Below are 16,580 nucleotides of genomic sequence, written 5' to 3' on the forward strand. Positions count from 1 at the left end.
GTTTGGTTTTTTCTATTTTTTCTTTCCAATAGGTTAGAAAAATGTTAAACTACCTCTATTGACTTCCTATGAAGTTAAAAAACTTTCCATTGCTTTAAATGTATACATCATATATGTATCATGTGTCCCTCTTCTTTATGCCTTTCTTCTTAGACTATATGTATTTTTTTTTTTTTGTAATTAGGTAGACAATAACAGGATTGCAGGTCATTAGTATTAGGTCTCTCCCCCAACATAAACACCTTGAAAAAAGTTTAACAGGGACTACAAGACTAATTATTGTTATGAGAAATAGGTCAAGAGTCCTACCACTGACTCTGGAAAAGATATGACATTTTTTCATTGTTTGCTTTTTTTTTCTTTTATTTTTTTTCAAAAATTTTCTTCACAACTTATTCATTATATGTCTCAATTGAAACCCCATTCCTCAACCCACCCCAGTCACACCCTCCCTTTCTCTTCCCCCTATCTACTTCCCCTAATCCACTGAAAGGGGTCTTTCTCCACTATTGTCATTTGCCATAGTTAGTAAAGACGTGGTAAGGTCACATCATCAGGGGCAAGTGATCAAAGAGCAGTCAACTGAGTTCATGATAGATGCAGCCCCTGATCCTCTCACACTGACATCCACATGGTCACTAAGCTGCCAATCAGCCACATCTGAGCAGGGGTCTAGGTCCTTTGCATGCTGCCCAGGATGTCATTAGCTGAGAAATCCTAACCTTCTACAATTACCATGTGATTTAAAAACAAACAAATAAAAAACAGAACAAAACAAACAAAAAACGTTTACATATTTTGGTGCTTCTCTTAAGAGTCAATCCAGGGGGGCAGAGCCAAGATGGCGACTAGCACACACAGTTTCTGAGTTGTGGAAGAGATAAAGTTCTGAGTTGATGAGTGGAAGAACTTCTGAAGCCAGGGAAACAACGGAGAGACTTTCTAAACAACAGGGAACATCGCAGGAGGTGAAAACCCAGGGACTTGTTTGGGGAAGGCGAGAAACGATCCTTTGATCTCTCGGCACTCCCCTCCCCCAGACCTCCCTCCTCCTCAGCACAGCAGACTCGCCTTTCTCAGCGCAGACCTAACTGCCTGGGGCCTGCAGCCACTGAGGCGGAGCCCCAAGCCCTTTATCTGCAAAGGCCAGCAGTACTGTGTCTCGGAGTCCCAGATTCACATGCGGCGGCTGCACCATCCTTCCAGGGCCCAAGTCTGCTAGACGCCATACTAGCTCCGCAGGAGCGCCATCACTGACGGTTCGGCCCGCCCAATCCCACAGTGACAAAGAATATGCTATATACTCACCAAAACCAGACAGAAACGCCATACAAGCTAGACACACCAGGCGCTGGGCCTCCGAAGCTTGGAGAGCGCAGTAAAGAGACCCCAGGACTTCCCAGAAAGCATCTGGACTAGCAACCCAGTCTCCAGTTACAGCGGGACTTTCTAACCTGGCGGTGGAGCAGCACTGAGCTGGCGGGGCACATCAGCCCTCCAGTTTAAGACTAACCGGGACCAAACCAGAGAACAGAAAGGCTGGTTACCCCGATTCCCACTGACGTGACCACCCTGAAATCTCCAGCTGCAGCAAGACCTCATAACCTGGCAGTGACAGCAGCACGGAACTGGCGGAGCACATCAAAGAAGCAGGGCCAAACCAGAGAGCAGAGAGCCCAGATACCCCGGATCTCTGCCAAGTGTCCTGCCTGTAAGTGAGTGCCCCCTTGAGAATCTGCAGCTCCACTGATCCTGGGTTCTTCTAAAACAGAAGCCAGGCATCGAACCCCCTCCCACCCATATACCCACTTTGGGAAACAGAGGGGCACTTGGAACATTGAAGTTCCTGCTCTGTGGGTCTAATTGAGGAATTAAGGCAGTTAATGCCAGAAATTGCGCTGCAATCATCACTAGTGCCTGCGACATATACATTGCAGAGCCCCTCCCACACACTCAAGGATTCAACATTAGCCATCACTCTGTCGCTAGAGACACACGCCCACACCCACTTACACACACACACATATACACACGCACGCATGCACGCTTGCATTTGCCTCTGTTTGCGCCTGCGTACTTTCCTCCCACAGGTACAGCTAGTCCTCAGCATACGCTAAGGACACGGGACCTCTCTCAACTTCCTGAAGAATTCTCCAGACTCGAGAGAGAGACAGTACCAGTCTGATTGGCAGAATCCAAAAACAAACAGGGAAGGTCTCAGATAAGCCAATGGCCAGGGGTAGGCGAAAGAACACTTCCAACATAAATCAGGACATCATGACTTCACCAGCAAACCCCAAAATCGATGGATACTCCAATTCATCAGAAGCACAGGAAAATGACCTTAAAGCCATGCTTGCTCAATTATTTGAGGCTCATAAGGAGGAAATGAACAAATCTTTCAAAGAGTTGGCCAGTCAATTGGAGGTAAAGAAAGAAGAAATAGACAAAACCCTTAAAGAAACACAGGCAAACATAGCCAAACAAATAGAGGCACAAGTAGAGAAAAAATTAGTGGCATACAAAAAGGAAATGAACAAAGAAATAGAGTCCATCGTAGAGAGACAGGAATCCAAATTCAAACACATAAAAGAAATGGTGCAAGGCATGAAAACAGAATTAGAATCAATAAAGAAAACACAAAATGAGAAAACTCTTGAGCTGGAGAACTTTGAGAAAAGATCAGGAACCACAAAAGTAAGCATCACCAACAGAATACAAGAGATGGAAGAGAGAATCTCTGGAGCTGAAGACACACTTGCAGAAATTGATACTTCTCTCAAAGAAAAAGTAAAATCAGAAAAATTCCAATCACAAAATATCCAAGAAATCAAGGATGCTATGAAAAGACAAAATCTAAGAATAATAGGAATTGATGAAAAAGAAGACTCCAGGCTCCAAGGTCCAGAAAATATTTTCAAGAAAATCATAGAAGAAAATTTTCCCAACTTAAAGAAAGAGATGTCCATAAATATACAAGAGGCCTACAGAACACCAAATAGACTAGACCAGAAAAGAAACACATCATGTCACATCATAGTCAAAACACTAAATCTACAGAACAAAGAAAAGATATTAAAAGCAGCAAGGGAAAAAGGCCAAGTAACATATGAAGGTAGACCTATCAGAATCACACCAGACTTCTCATCAGAAACTATGAAAGCCAGAAGGGCCTGGGCAAGCATCATGGAGACTCTAAGAGATCACAAATGTCAACCCAGACTACTATACCCTGCAAAGCTTTCAATCAACATAGATGGAGAAAACAAAATATTCCATGACAAAACTAAATTTACGCAATATCTATACAGCAAACCAACCCTACAGAAGATACTAGAAGGAAAACTCCAATCCAACGAAAAGGAATTCACCCAAGAAAACAGGGCATACAGATAATATCCCAACAAAAAGGAAAAGAAAACAAGCAATGAAACAAGGTAAGATCATCGACTCCATTACAAAAGGAACTAACATGCATTGGTCAATATTATCTATCAATATTAATGGACTCAACTCACCAATAAAAAGACACAGGCTAACAGAATGGTTACGGAAACAGGACCCAACATTCTGTTGCACCCAAGAAACACACCTATGCAACAAAGATAAACACTACCTCAGAGTAAAGGGCTGGAAAAATGTTTTTCAAGCAAATGGTTCCAGAAAACAAGCTGGAGTAGCCATCCTAATATCTAATAAAATAGACTTTCAACCCAAGTTAATCAAAAAAGATAGGGAGGGCCACTATATTCTCATCAAAGGAAAAATCCAACAAGAGGACATCACAATTTTGAATATCTATGCCCCAAATACAAGAGCACCTACATTCGTAAATGAAACAATATTAAAGCTTAAATCATACATTGATCCTAATACCTTAATAGTGGGAGACTTCAACACCCCACTCTCATCAAGGGACAGATCAACCAGACAGACACCAAATAGGGAAATAAAAGCACTCACAGAATCCCTAAATCAAATGGACCTAATAGACGTCTACAGATCTTTTCACCCAAACTCAAAAGAGTACACCTTCTTTTCAGCACCACATGGAACCTTCTCCAAAATAGACCATATAGTTGGTCACAAAGCAAGCCTCAACAGGTACAAAAGGATTGAAATAATCCCTTGTATACTATCTGACCACCATGGACTAAAGCTGGACATCAACAACAACAGAAACAACAAAAAGCCGACACGCACATGGAAACTGAACAACTTACTACTCAATGACAGCTGGGTCAAGGAAGAAATAAAGAAAGAAATTAGAGACTTTCTAGAATTCAATGAAAATGAAGGCACAACATACCCAAATTTATGGGACACATTGAAAGCAGTGCTCAGAGGAAAATTTATAGCACTAAGTGCCTACAAGAAGAAATCCGTAACATCACATACAAACAACTTAATGGCCCAACTGAAAAACCTACAAAAAAAAGAAGCAGATACACCCAAGAGGAGCAGACGGCTGGAAATAATCAAACTAAGGGCAGAAATCAATCAATTAGAAACAAATAAAATTATCCAAAGAATCAATGAAACAAAAAGCTGGTTCTTTGAGAAAATCAACAAGATAGACAAACCCTTAGCCAAACTAACTAAAAAGCAGAGAGAAACCATACAAATCAGCAAAATCAGAAAGGAAAATGGGGACATAACTACAGACACTGAGGAAATCCAAACGATTATTAGGTCATACTACAAAATACTATATGGCACAAAATTTGAAAATCTAAATGAAATGGATAACTTTCTTGACAGATTCCATCTACCAAAATTAAGTCAAGATCAGGTAGAAAGACTGAATAGTCCTATATCTCCCAAGGAAATTGAAGCAGTCATTAACAGTCTCCCCTCCAAAAAAAGCCCTGGACCAGATGGCTTCAGCGCAGAATTCTACAAGACCTTCAAAGAAGTACTAACACCAATTCTCCTCAAACTATTCCATAAAATAGAAACAGAAGGAACACTACCAAACTCATTCTATGAAGCCACAGTCACTTTGATACCTAAACCACACAAAGATCCAACAAAAAAAGAGAACTTCAGACCTATCTCTCTTATGAACATTGACACAAAAATACTCAATAAAATACTTGCAAACCGAATCCAAGAATACATCAAAGATATCATCCACCATGACCAATTAGGCTTCATCCCAGGAATGCAAGGGTGGTTCAACATACGGAAATCCATCAATGTAATCCACCACATAAACAAAATGAAGGAGAAAAACCACATGATCATCTCCTTAGATGCTGAAAAAGCATTTGACAAAGTCCAACACCCATTTATGTTTAAAGTCATGGAGAGATCAGGGATACAAGGCACATACCTAAAGATAGTAAAGGCAATATACAGCAAGCCTATAGCCAACATCAAACTCAATGGAGAGAAACTTAAATCAATCCCACTGAAATCAGGGACAAGACAAGGCTGCCCACTCTCTCCATATCTCTTTAACATTGTACTTGAAGTCCTAGCCAGAGCAATAAGACAACTAAAGGAGATCAAGGGGATGCAAATCGGAAAGGAAGAGGTAAAAGTGTCACTATTTGCAGATGATATGATAGTATACATGAGCGACCCCAAAGATTCAACCAGAGAACTTCTTCAGCTGATAAACACCTTCAGCAAAGTGGCAGGATACAAAATCAACTCAAAAAAATCAGAAGCCCTCTTGTATACCAAAGACAAAAAGGCTGAGAAAGAAATTAGGGAAACAACACCCTTCACAATAGCCACTAATAACATAAAGTACCTTGGTGTGACTCTAACCAAGCAAGTGAAAGACCTGTTTGAGAAAAACTTCAAGTCTCTGAAGAAAGAAATTGAAGAAGATCTCAGAAGATGGAAAGATCTCCCGTGCTCATGGATTGGTAGGATTAACATTGTGAAAATGGCCATCCTGCCAAAAGCAATCTACAGATTCAATGCAATTCCCATCAAAATACCAACTCAATTCTTTACAGACCTTGAAAAAAAGAGACTCAGCTTCATATGGAGAAACAAAAAACCCAGAATCTCCAAAACAATCCTGTACAACAACAGATCATCTGGAGGTATCTCCATTCCCGATCTCAAGCTGTACTACAGGGCAACAGTAATAAAAACTGCATGGTATTGGCATAGAAACAGAAAGGAGGATCAATGGAATCACATAGAAGACCCAGAAATAAATCCACACACCTATGAATACTCAATATTTGACAAAGAAGCCAAATCCATTCAATGGAAAAAAGACAGCATCTTCAACAAATGGTGCTGGACCAACTGGATGTCTACATGCAGAAAAATGAAAATAGATCCATATTTATCACCCTGCACAAAACTAAAGTCCAAGTGGATCAAGGACCTCAACATAAAACCAGATACTCTAAATCAGCTGGAAAAAAAAGTGGGAAACAGCCTAGAACTCATTGGCACAGGAGACAACTTCCTGAACAGAACACCAACAGCACAGGCTCTAAGAGCAACAATCAATAAATGGGACCTCATGAAACTGAAAAGCTTCTGTAAAGCAAAAGACACTGTCATCAAAACAAATAGACAGCCTACAGATTGGGAAAGAATCTTCACCAACCCTTTATCTGACAGAGGGCTAATATCCAGTATATATAAAGAACTAAAGAAGCAGAAAAGCAACAAACCAAGTAATCCACTTAAAAAATGGGGAACAGAGCTAAACAGAGAATTCTCGAAAGAGGAACATCGAATGGCAGAGAAACACTTAAAGAAATGCTCAACCTCATTAGCCATTAGGGAAATGCAAATCAAAACGACCCTAAGATTTTACCTTACACCCATCAGAATGGCCAAGATGAAAAACTCAAGTGATAGCACATGCTGGAGAGGTTGTGGAGAAAAGGGAACCCTCCTCCATTGCTGGTGGGAATGTAAACTGGTTCAACCACTCTGGAAGTCAATCTGGCGCTTTCTCAGACAACTAGGAGTAGTGCTACCTCAAGACCCAGCTATACCACTCCTAGGTATATACCCAAAATTTGCTCAAGTACACAACAAGGACATTTGTTCAACCATGTTCGTAGCAGCTTTATTTGTAATAGCCAGAACTTGGAAACAACCCAGATGTCCATCAACGGAGGAATGGATACAGAAATTGTGGTATTTTTACACAATGGAATACTACTCAGCAATCAAAAAGGAGGAAATCATGAAATTTGCAGGCAAGTGGTGGGATCTAGAAAAGATCATTCTGAGTGAAGTATCCCAGAAGGAGAAAGACAAACTTGGTATATACTCGCTTATATAGACCTACAAGACAGGATAAACATAATGAAATCTACACACCTAAAGAAGATAATCAAGAAAGTGGACACAGGCGAAGGTGATTAATCCTCATTTAGAAAGACAAATGGGATGTGCATTGAACTTATGACAGGAGTCTACCACAAAAGGCATCTGAAAGACTCTACCTAACAGTGTTTCAAAGCAGACACTAAGACTCATAACCAAACCCTCGGCAGAGTGCAGGGAATCATATGAAAGAAGGGAAGTTAGTATGATATGGAAAGGATAGGAGCTATACAAGGACCAAATATATCTGGGCACAGGGTCTTTTCTGAGACTGACACTCAACCAAGGACCATCTATGGATGTAACCTAGAACTTCTGCTCGGATGTGGCCTGTGGTAGCTCAGTAACCAAGTAGTTTTCCAAAGTAAGGGGAACACGGACTATTTCTAACAGGATCTCAAGGGCAGGTTGTTTGACACCCCCCCCCAGGGGAGGAGCAGTCTGTTAGACCACAGAGGAGGACTTTGCAGCCAGCCCGAAGATACCTGATAAAACAGGGTCAGATGAAAGGGGAGGAGGTCCTCCCCTATCAGGGGACTTGGAAAGGGGCAGGGAGGAGACCAGGGAGGGAGTGTGGGGTTGGGGAGGGAATGAGGGAGTGGGATACAGCTGGGACACAGAGTTAACAAAATGTAACTAAAAAGAAAAAAAAAAAAAGAAAGAAAGCAAGAAAAAAAATGGGGAACAGAGCTAAACAGAGAATTCTCTGTAGAGGAATATCAATGGCAGAGAAGCACTTAAAGAAATGCTCAACCTCATTAGCCATTAGGGAAATGCAAATCAAAACAGCCCTGAGATTTCCCCTACACCCATCAGAATGGCCAAGATGAAAAACTCAAGGGACAACACATGCTGGAGAGGTTGTGGAGAAAGGAGAACCCTCCTCCACTGCTGGTGGGAATGTAAACTGGTACAACCACTCTTGAAATCAATCTGGCGCTTTCTCAGACAACTAGGAATAGCGCTTCCTCAAGACCCAGCCATACCACTCCTAGGCATATACCCAAAAGAGGCGCAAGTACACAAAAAGGACATTTGCTCAACCATGTTTGTAGCAGCTTTATTTGTAATAGCCAGAAGCTGGAAACAACCCAGATGCCCTTCCACTGAAGAATGGATGCAGAAATTGTGGTACATCTACACAATGGAGTTTTACTCAGCAATGAAAAATAAGGAAATCATGAAATTTGCAGGTAAATGGTGGGACCTGGAAAGGATCATCCTGAGTGAGTTGTCCCAGAAGCAAAAAGACACGCATGGTATATACTCACTCATGGAAACATACAACATAGAATAAACCCACTAAAATCTGTACATCTAAACAAACTAAGCCAAAGAGAGGACCCTAAGTAAAATGTACAATCCCTATCCTGAAAGGCAAAGAGGATGGACGTCAGAAGAAAAAGAAAATAGGAAACAACCTCGGAACCTGCTACAGAGGGCCTCTGAAAGCCAGAAGAAAACAGGAAACAACCTTGAAACCTGCCACAGAGGGCCTCTGAAAGCTTCTGCAGTATAGACTGTCAAAGCAGATGCTGAGCCTGATGGCCAACTGATGGGCAGAGTGAATGGAATTTTATGTAAAAAGTGGGAAATAGTAAGAGCTGGAGGGGACGGGAACTCCACAAGGAGAGGAACAGAACAAGATAATTTGAACACATGGAATTTCCCAGAAAATCATACTCCAACCAAGGACTATTCGTGGAGATGACCTGGAACCCCTGCACAGATGTAGCCCATGGCAGTTCAGTGTCCAAGTGGGTTCCATAGTAATGGGAAGAGGGACTGCTTCTGACATAATCTGATTGGCCTGCTCGTTGATCACTTCCCCCTGACTGGGGAGCAGCCTTACCAGGCCACAGAGGAGGACAATGCAGCCACTTTTGATGAGAACTGATAGACTAAGATCAGAAAGAAGAGGAGAACCTCCCCTATCAGTGGACTTGGGGAGTGGCATGCATGCAGAAAGGGGAGGGAGGGTGGGATCGGCAGGGGAGGAGGGAGGGGCTTATGGGGGGATACAAAATGAATAAAGTGTAATTAATAAAAAAAAAAAAAGAATAAATATTAGTAGAATCTAAAGAAAAAAAAAGAGTCAATCCAGCTGGACTTGTCAATCACTAAGGACAAGAAACTTCCCCTTACAAAGGCTTCTGATCTATTTTGTTACATTCATCATTTTTCCCTCTATGTGGTTGGTACAGTGTCCTGTGTTTTCAGTAGATTAATGTTTCTGTGCAAAATGGGTAAATGAACAATCTTAGCAATGTTAAATTTACTTTCTATTAGCCCGCATGAAGTCTCTCTGTCAAGTTTACTACTACTGATATAGCCCATAGTGAATTCTTTGACTTGCTATGCTTTCGGAAATTGAAATCTTGTCCCTTTCATGTAATGTCCAGTTCTAAACTAAAGTCTTCCAATTAGCTTTTAGCTCTACATTAGATCCAGGACTGATTGCTAGTTGAGGGTAAGTCACAAAAACTTACAACATCTTTGCTTTAATTCTAATAATCAAGACTTATAATCTTCCCATTAGTTTCTTTATCTTATTTCTATACAAAGGTTTTAATTAGGTGAAACACAATTATTTAATATAAAGAATTACATCATGTGTAAAACTGTCAAGGGTTATTTATTCTAAGAAGTGAATAATATTGAAAAAAATACCTCATAAGCAAAGCTTGCCATTTATTCTAAAAGGTTACTATAAATAAAAGACATTACATTAACTCAATTTTATTCAATACAATTTGCAAGTGGAAAATAGGAAAGCAAATCAGAATATTCTATCTTGCTTTTTGTATGGAAGTGAGCTAAAAGGATCTTAAATATAAACACTATTTTAAAGCCTGAATGAGCATAAAATGTAATATATATATATATATATCATATTATATATATACATACTATATATATACATACTATATATATTACATCATATATATATATATATTATGATCTGGATTCTCTAATATGTTCTTATAAAATATATAGCAAGTATCACAAGTTTGTCTAGAAATTCTATTACAAAATACTCTGCTCAATAGAGAACCACTAAAGTGTGAACTGATATCATTGGTCTGATCAAGTTCTTTGCACATCCACAGAAAGAATGTATGTTACTGGTTTCTCAAGCCAGGTAGGGAATGCTGATATGCAAACTAAAACCATTTAAAGCCAGTAATATCCCACTTGTGCTCTCCCAATTAATTGATCACTTTGTTTTGCCAGTGGATTGTTTTTCTGTTTTTGTTGTGGTAGTGATAGATTAATCAAAGTTAATTAATTAAGGTACTTGGGTAAGTCCTTGAGTCAGTGTTTTTCCTTTCTCCTGCTGCCCATGAATAAAGATTTATAAGGAAATTTCTAAGAGTTTGTGAGAAAACTCTAAGAACACAAGACAAAGGCCTTCTGACCTCTGTTTTGGAATTTGCTTTCATGACCCTTCTAGCATAGTAAATAGACATGGGCTCATTTCAGCTTACTCATTATCTATTATTATCCAGATGATGTTTCTAAGCACAGGTTGTCCCTATGACTATACAGAGCCTAAACTTATGTGGCCTTTGTCATTTGACTTAGTTTAACCCTAAGAATATAAATTATCTGAATAAAGTTGGTTATTGAACGAGACTTCAGGTTCTGCTTGCTGTCCAAGGTTCACTCTGCCAACTAGAGAGGTAACTTCTTGTGAGTTTCTCATAATCTTGGGACCCAGTCCATCTTCAGTCAGAGGCATACTTTCCTTCTAGCCTCAGGAAGTCCATTAGATTCTGATTCACTCATACAGTCTGGGGAATCAAATGTGTAGCTGTGACAAAACTTAAGTCCCATTCATCACATAAACTCTGAACCTCTCAGATACAGGTGACTGTGTAATCTTCCTCTTAAGTCACCATTCAGCCCAATGTCTGCTACATTTTATAATCTCCCAGCCTTAGGTCCTCATCAAATCTCAGGCTGCCATTTTGTTTACCCTTTTCTACAGAACCTGCTTTAGAGAATAACCTTCATTATTCTGCTTCTAGTCACAGAAATAAGAAGTGACAATGTCAAATGTTGCCAGGACATCCTGCAGCCACCCCGGGGATGTTGATTAAACATATGGGGTGCACCATGCTGGTGAGCAGGATAAAGAAGATTGTGGGCTTTGCCTTCTTTTTTTATTATTAATTACACTTTATTCATTTTGTATCCCCCCATAATCCCCTCCCTCCTCCCCTCCCAGTCTCCCCCCCTCTCCTTTCTGCATACATGCCCCTCCCCATGTTCACTGATTGGGGAGGTCCTCCTCTCCTTTTTTCTGATCTTAGTCTATCAGTTCTCATCAGAAGTGGCTGCATTGTCAGGGTTCTAGGTTATCTCCATGAATAGTCCTTGGTTGGAATATGAGTCTCTGGGAAGTTCCCTGTGTTCAAATTTTCTTGTTCTGTTGCTCTTTGCCTTCTTTTTACACCAAAAAAAAAGCAACAGATAGGACAAATCAATATTCACGCCACATATATCTCTTCCAGTATTCATAAACTTTGATTCCAGCTAAGAAGCTCTTTGAAAATTGTTTAAAATTTATGTCTCTGGAAATCACCAATATACCACTCAGACACTCTAAAATTCTGCTTAGAAACTGCATTTTACTCACAATCAACAGGTAACTAATTCTGAAGCCAACACTTTGCGAGAGTGCACTGCTCTGGGGCTCTCAAATGACTCTCTCAAGCAGTGTTGTCATGAGCAACTAAGTTGTTTTTTACATTCCTGTAATTTATAAAGACAAAACAAAACTCTAATCAATACAATAAAACACAATGGAAAGAGAAATGAAAAGACTCCAAAAGGAGTCATTAGAACCACAGTCACACGCTATAAAAAAAAAAAAAAAAAAAGAACCAAATTTACAAGTTCCTGAGGAATGCTGGCCTGGAGGTCAGCACTACCACACTGGATGCAAGCTCTAGGTGGAGTACTGGCTTCGATCTTATTTGGAGAGAGCTTCAGCTGCTGTTACCAGAAGCCGGTATTATTGTCCATCGGGAAAGGTATTTTAATATTAAATATCTTAATATCTTAATGCCATCTCTCTCTGAGAAGTTTGAAGAACGTCATCTAGTATATGTGTATGTGTGCCTATCTTTGTTATAAGTTGAATCTCATTTTACCCCAGGCTTACTGCTATGAACAGTAAATTCACATTACTTCAAAGAAAATACTGCCATTCTTATTCTGGTCAGCAATCATTTTGCTTTTTTGTGTATGAAAGGAAAAAGGTGTAGCCTAGGAGAAAGTGAGTTACTGTTGTAATATTATTTGTTATTGTACCTGGTCTTGGCTCTTCCTTTGTGTTCTGACGAGGATGACATGAATTGTTACAATCTGTCATACTTTCCTGTCATGATGGAATGAAGACTCTGAAATCTTGAGACTCTAAGTGGTTTCTATCAGCTATCTTGATCACATTGCTGAAACACTGGTGAATACTGGTTTGCCTTCTTGATTCTGTAACAACTACCTGAGATACATCAATTCAAAAAAGAAAGTTCATTCTAGCTCATTATTTTGCTTATGGTCAGGACACAAATAAAAGCAACAAAGAAAATAAGATCTTAAAACACCTATTGACAGCATGTCCTGAATGACTGGAAGACCTTATACTTAACCTTCAGCCGAAAGCTGTATCACCTCCCCATCCACTTATTTTAATGCAAGCCTACAAAACATAGACCTTTTTGACATTACACTAAAGCAGGTACTTTTACCTCTTCAAAAAATTTTTTTTTCTTAAAATAACCACTGTTTCTTTTCCAAGGAAGTCTCTTTCATCATAGAAGTGAGAGAATTTTTTAATAGATTGATGTCCCTGGATGAAGCATATGATAGAAAAAAACCTCAAGAAAATAAAAATATGAATTGTAACCTCATTTTTTTAGTTCTCATTCTAAAGAGTAATATCATTGTGGTTTTTAAATTGCCAAAACAATCAAAGCCTGACATTTCTTTATAGAGATACTCATAATAATATAATAGCCTCCCCCTGAGGGGGGAGCAGCCTTCCAGGCCACAGAGGAGGATAGTGCAGTCAATTCTGATGAAGCCTGATAAGCTAGGGTCAGATGGAAGGGGAAGAGGACCTCCCCTATCAGTGGACATGGAGAGCAGCATGGGAGGAGATGAGGGAGGGAGGGTGGGATTGGGAGGAAAAAAGGGAGGGGGCTACAGCTGGCATACAAAGTGAAAAAAACTATAGTTAATATAAAAATAAAATTTAATTAAAAATAATAAAATAGCATTTTATCTTACATGGTGGAACTGTCAAACAGAATGCAAGCTTGAAATAGTATAATCACCTTTAGAAATTATAATTCATCTAACAAATACAGGCTCATGAAAATTCTAGAAAATGATGTTATGACTTTGTTTTATTGTGGAGTGATTGATAGAAAAGAAGTTGGTGTATTTTCTGTCCATAAGTTAACAGGTAAGGGTGTTTGCTTTTGTAAATGACCTGGATTTATTTTATAAAACAATAAAAAGCTACAAGGACATTTTGAGTTTGGGAACCCAAAAGTGAGGTAATATGCCCTTTCTTCCTATAGAACACTGCCTCTGCAGGATACGGCTCTGATCACAGCAGTGGATGTTCTGATATCTTCAATTTCTCACATTCCTCCTAGGAACTTGCCCGTTCTGCCTTGGGCAGCAAATGAGTTTATAAGGAATGAGCCAACCATAAAGGGTAGCTCATAAGCTCTCAAATTTTAATTTAGTTTGAATGCAGGCTCGCCTTCTTGTGTGCCAACAAAATTCCCATCAGCAGACTTGTAAATTACAGGATCTCATTGAAGTGTGAGTGCTTTCAGTGTTGATGACTGCCCATTGTTCATGGACACAGCTTAGATGGAGCTGCTTGTGTATCTGCTGCTTCTGATGATGCATTTGAGCACACCACCTGACAGCCTCTTCCTGAGATTTTTCTATCTGTGTCTTTTTTTAAGATGATTTGTGAAGTACCATCTCACTATGTAGCCTGAGTTGTACACTCTGTAGGCCATGCTAGCCTAGAACTTACAAAGGTCATCCTGCCTCTGACTCCTGAGTTCTGGGATTAAACATGTGCTGGGCTAGCTTCTTCTTCTTCTTCTTCTTCTTTTTTTTTTTTTTAATCAAGAGTTTAAACATTCAAAACTACAAAAAGAAGAACAGATACAAGGAGATTCTTTCTTTTTTTTTTTTTTTTTTTTTGTATACTGATTCTTTCAGTCTTCATTGTCACATGAACAGACAATCTGTAATTTCAAGGTCCATTAACCTCTCTGGCTTCTACTTTGTCACACAGAGAATCCTTTGACCTAGACAAGAATATGAGGCCTTCTGAGAATTTTCATCCTTTTTCTTCTATTCTTATACCTTCGTAGCAATACAAAGAGGTGAAACTAACAGTGAAATTCAGGCCAAGGACAAGGATGATTGACTTTGGTTTTAAATATTTAACAACTGGATAAGCACACAATGCAGATATCTAAACCAACAGTCTATTTGGCAATTCTTGTAAATGTAAATATGAATTCATTTTGGAATGCCAGGCTGAGACTGATCTTCTGTGAGGCTGGTAGTTTGTATTACTTATATAATGCTACATGACAAATTGGGTCAAATTTGATCAACTTAAAACATATCTACTATCTGAGAGTATATAGGTCACTCATCTGAATGCACTTGTTTGGCTTATCTAGTGTAGTCTATACTCTAAAAATTAGCTAGGCTGTTCTTATCTAAAGATTGGTCTGAGGTGAGACCTACTCTGTTCCTGAGATTGGCGAGATTCCTCACATGCTGCTAGACAAGGGCTTTGTCTGCCTCAGTATCAGTTAAAAACACTTAGGTTAAACACTGCTATACATAAAAATAAATAATGTTTTTTAAGCTGATTTCTCTTTTAATTGAAAATAGAATTTTTGCCTCACATAACATATTGTGATTACAGTTTTCCCTTTCCCTACTCCTCACAGTTCTCTTCTGTTTCCCTCCCATCCAGATTTACCCTTTTTATCTCTCATCAAAGCAGATGCTGAGACACATAGCCAAACTTTGGGCAGAGTGCATGGAATCTTATGGAAGAAGGAGGAGACAGAAAGACTTGGGGGGTGCTCCAAAAGAAGACCAACAGAGCCAAAAACTACTGGGCCCTGAGAGCCCTGCAGAGAGTGATACCCCAACCAAGGACCATACATGGAGAAGACCTAAAACTCCTGCTCAGATGTAGCCCATAGACTCTGTCTCCAAGTGGGTTGACTAGTAATGAGAGCAGGGGTTGTCTCTGGTATGAACTCAGTGGCAGACTCTCTGATCACCTCCCCTTGGACAATACAGCCTCACTAGGCCACAGAGAAAAACAATGTGGTCAGTCGTGATGAGACATGATAGGCTAGGGTCAGATGGAAGGAGAGGAGGACCTACCCTATCAGTGGACTAGATGAGGGGAATAGGAGGAGAAGAAGGAGAGATTGGGAGGGATTGGGAAGAGATGAGAGAGGCTGCCACAGCAAAGATACAAGGGATACAAAGTGAATAAATTATAATGAATAATTAATTAAAAATTAAAAAATAAAACATAAACAAAACCAAAACATTGGCATAAGACAAAATAAATAAAAGAGAAAGAAAAAATCACAAAGGAAGGTATAAAAATGAGACAGTAGCTGAGACCTATTCATTTGAACACTTGGGTATCCCATAAAAACACTAAACTAAAGCAATAATGCCTAAAAAGCCATAAGGTAAAATGACAAAACAAATAAAATAATTTTATAATTAAAATAAAGCTTGCCTACAAGGCCACAGGGGAAAAAGATGAACAAAGTCCTCATATGAACAGATGAGCTGAGGTAAGGGGGCTTTCCTATTCTGAGAAATAGGGGGGAGGAAAAGTGGGAGGGAGGGTGGGATTCAAAGGAGAGGGAGGAGGGGCATATGACCAAGCTGTAAATTGAATTAACTAATAAAATCATAATAATAGTAATAATAATAAAAAGCTCTAACACACTATGAAGCAAGAAACCATCAAAGATGGCATTGATTTCTTTTTCTTGTTGGCAATCTACTACCAGGCATGCAGCCTATCCTTAATATATCTCTACCCAACAGTATATCAAAGCATATGCTGAGACTCATATCCAAACTTTGGGCAGAGTGCAGGGAATCTTATGAAAGAAGGGGGAGACAGAAAGGCCTGGAGGGGACAGGAACTTCACAAGGAGAGCAACAAT

Source organism: Psammomys obesus, unplaced genomic scaffold (assembly GCF_907164565.1).
Source record: "Psammomys obesus unplaced genomic scaffold, mPsaObe1.curated_primary_1811, whole genome shotgun sequence".
Lineage (NCBI taxonomy): Eukaryota > Metazoa > Chordata > Mammalia > Rodentia > Muridae > Psammomys > Psammomys obesus.